Genomic DNA, 4,062 nt, shown 5'->3' on the forward strand with positions numbered 1-4,062 from the left:
CAGAGACGCGTGGCCCAATCCTAGAGAGACCTTTACACGTCACCAGCAAGCAAGACAATGTATAAAAGAGGAGTCCCCTCCTCAGAAAGCTAAGCCCTTATTCAGTAATACAAAACCCTTGTAAAACCCTAGTTCATTTGATCTCAGATCATCATAATGGATTATGTGAGAGGGAGGGAAGCTAAAGGTGCAACAACTGTGCTATAAGAAATTTTCTACCCAATAGCGTTTTGAAAATTTTAAGGGATTGGAAGGCTTAGATAACACAAAAATGCCGCATGGAAAAACAGCCACGTATGATGGATCCAATTTTAGTGGAAGATAATTTTGAGCAAGGGATCTGAACTGCATCAGACTAGTTGAGGCACAGACAATCGCTAATGGTCGTCCTAACCCCCGATAAAGACTACATCTCGGAGAACGAGCTCCATGAAAGGTTAGATCACAAGGTCGGCAGGCCTTTAAGCTCAGGGTGAATAGATTGGCTACACCACCGGGTCGACAGGCCCAAGAGCTCAATTGGAACAGGTCCCAATTGATTGTGGTCGGCGACACAGTCTCCAATTGGTCGCGACCGAGCTTTAAGTGATAAGAGCAGATCAGAAGAGTATCAGGCAATAGTGATTGAGCAGGTTGATTCCAATGGAGAGCTTTTTTTTTCAAATCATACAAAAAAAAAAATAAAAATTCATATTTGCCCCATAAATATTTTTAGATTCAGAGCATTAAATTTTGTTCGACCGTAGTTCGATAATAAAACGGTCGAAGTGTTGAACATGCCAACTTTAAAAAAAAAATATTTGGGCCATGTTCAACCCTTAAAGTATCAAACGTGACCACATGCAGGACATGATTTGGGGTAAACATGATTTTAAATTTTTTTTTTGTTTTGTGTATGATTTAATTAAAAAGCTTGAAAATTGATCGTGGTCGGCAATGCCTTCTCCAACTAGTGTTAACTTAGGAAAACCTTTGCTGAATATGTGAGCTGGAAGTTGAGGTCGGGCTGCATGTCCACGATTGAAAGATGACCCAAGTTAATGTGCAGTGGGATTCATTTTAAGGGGTCTAGGATTTTGAGGGACTAAAATATAACTTTTTCAATATGGAAATTCTTGGAAACGAGATGAATAGAAATTAGTATAAAATAGTAGTATCAAAAGAGACATGTCAGTTTTTTGTAATTCATTTTTATGTAATCATTAAGAAAAGAGTGTCATCTTAGACACATTGACGTCTCCTCCTCCTCCTGCCACAACTTAACTTGTTCCTAAGGCTCTTTAGGGACACTACAAAAAAATTGTGAAATTGCGACTAAAATTAGCGATCATATTTTTTTATCGCTATATAGCTACCAATCAGCGACCATTCTGCGACTAAATGAATGAAATAATATATTTATTTAACAAAAAGCTTAATGGCCAATTTTTGGTCTGGTCGCTATTTAGCGACCAAATATAAAATGGTCGCTAAATTTAGCGGGAATTAATGGCGCGAGTTATTTGCGACCATATTCGCGACGAAATTGCGACTACATTTTGGACGGAAATATTTAGCGACCATATTTAGCGACTAATTGGTTTAGTCGCTAAATAGCGACCAATCATCAACCATTTTATTTTTAAAATTTTAATTTAATTTTTAATTAAATTTTATTTTATTTAAAATTTTAAATTTTAAATTAAGTGATTTTAATTCGGTATACACGTCGTTTTGACAATTTAATGATACTCTAACCTAATTCCTAATTTTAATCCCTAATCCCTAATTAATTCCTAATCCCTAATAAAATTAACCCTAATTTCTAATTTTTAATCCCTAATTAATTTTTAACCCTAATTCCTAATTAATCTCTAATTCCTAACAAAACTAACTCTAATCTCTAATCCCTAATCTCTAACCCTAATCCCTAATCTCTAATTCCTAATCTTTAATCTCTAATTCCTAACAAAATTAACTCTAACCCCTAGAGGTGAGCAGAAATCGGTTCAAACTAAAAAAACTGATCTTATCGAACCGATTTGAAAATTTGGTTCAGTTTTTTATATATTTCGGTTCGGTTCAGTTTTTAATTTTAAAATTTTCAATTATTTCGATTCGGTTTGGTTTTGATCAGAAAAAATGAAAAAATCAAACCGAACCGATTAATGATAATAATATGTTTTTTCAATAATATAGAGAAATTAAATCATATTAAGATTAAAATATTTTAATTAAATTTTAAAATACTAAAAATGAAGTTTAAAAAATTAAAAAATTATTTAAAATCGAAACCGATCGAACCGAATCAGACCGGTTCGGTTCGATTCGGTTTCTAACCCAAATCAGTTCGATTTGATTTTCATAAACACTAAAATTTTGATTTTCGATTTATTTGATTCGATTTGATTTTGAATCGAACCGACCGAATGCTCACCCCTACTAATCCCTAATTCCTAATCTCTAATCCCTAATCCCCCTAATTAGCTATACTAACGAAACTAACCCTAAATCCCTCATTTATTTTTCCATTTTACTCAGTCACTGAGAGTGGAGACCACGCCGCCTCACCCTCCCGTCACACATGCCTGTGCCTCTTCTCCTCTGAGCACTGAGCTCCACCACTGTCCACCGTCCAACCTCCACTCTCCTCCCGACATCATCGACCGATTAACCATTGCAGCTAACTCGGGTCATCGATCTTCGCTTGCAACACTGAGTCGCCGACTATACCTCTCTGTAGCTCTCTAGTCTCTCTCTCCAGTCTCCACACAATCGTCGGTCGTCGCTCTTCACGCACTCTTGGGCCGTCGCTCTCCAGTCCATCGGCTCTCAACGCTGTGAGCAACTTGGTTGTCCTCAATCCTCTGTCTTCCTCAGTCCTCAGGCTTTCTCAGTTCTCAGTCTTCGCCTCCTCGGTCCTCATCAGCAACTATAAAAGTTAAGTAAATTTTTTTTACACTATTGAGAAAAGTGTTGGTAATTATAGATTCTGCAAATTGTGAACAAGAAAATAACTTCCTGATATTTGTCATTGAAAATTGGTAATTATTTTAGCCATTTAGACAACCTGCTAGTTCATTGTTCTTGCGATTCATGTTTTGTAGTTCAAGTTCTTTTTCATGTAGTTTCCTACCGATTCCTGCTTCTATGGCACTTAATAAAGCAACTGTGTGTCTATGTCCCACTTCCCTCATTTCCTTTATCATATTTTCTTCCAGTTAGAAAGAATCCAGGTAAGCACAAAGAAGTGACTGTAAAATGTGAGAGCCACCAGAAACTTCAAGATAAATATGTCTTCTACAAATATCTTATTTACATTTTTTTTCTTTTAAATGGTTGCAAAGTGAATTGTAAATATGTCTTCTACAGATACTTGCAGGGTAACTACTTAAGTGGCCTAATTCCAGGGGAACTAGGAAACTTGTCAGAGCTTCAATATTTGTGAGTTCTTTCCTTATGACAAATTTTATTATTTAGCAATGTTGATAATTCAACTTAAATATGTTATGCTTTTTATTTTGCAAGTTTTCATGGAGTTCTTTTTTTTTTTGTTCCCAGAGATGATATTAATATTTAAAGTAATATTAACCATTCTTGTGAGGTACTTCTGCACAAATTTGTTTAGAGTTATTTGTATTAATTTGATCAAGTCCCTTGCTCAGGTGTCGTGGATCATTGAATTAGGATGTGTTCTGGGTTTCCATTTCTGGTAAGTACAGTAGTTGATTATTTCTCACACTGAATTTTCAGGATTACCTGTATATTTTCTTACCTTGTGCTCATATTCTTGTAGGCCATTCTTTATTGATTTGTTCCCCACTTATTAATCAATTGACGTCAAGAGGTTTGTGATTGCATTCCTATTTCAATACTGTGTTTATTATCGATTTTGGTTATACCTGTTAATTATAGTTTGACATTGTTTCATGTATCATTTTCAGTTCTACCTGTTAATTATAGTTTATGGCATTTTTTATGTTTACATTTAATGGGATGCTGTAGATATCCAAGGGCATATATAATTTTTCTTCTTATTTCTTGTTGTGTTAAATCCATAAAAGTGTTCTGGCTGAATGTACA

The 4,062-nt window shown here is 35.2% G+C and overlaps 1 long non-coding RNA gene across 1 annotated transcript; it reads left to right on the top strand.

Moving 5' to 3' along the window:
- Positions 1–2,542: 2,542 nt before the first annotated feature.
- LOC110608298 lies at positions 2,543–3,827 on the top strand. Its single transcript, XR_006350363.1, has 4 exons — positions 2,543–2,919; positions 3,352–3,423; positions 3,645–3,691; positions 3,776–3,827. It is a non-coding gene; the product is annotated as an uncharacterized LOC110608298 (long non-coding RNA).
- Positions 3,828–4,062: the final 235 nt, after the last annotated feature.

This window comes from Manihot esculenta, chromosome 4 (genome assembly GCF_001659605.2).
Source record: "Manihot esculenta cultivar AM560-2 chromosome 4, M.esculenta_v8, whole genome shotgun sequence".
NCBI lineage: Eukaryota > Viridiplantae > Streptophyta > Magnoliopsida > Malpighiales > Euphorbiaceae > Manihot > Manihot esculenta.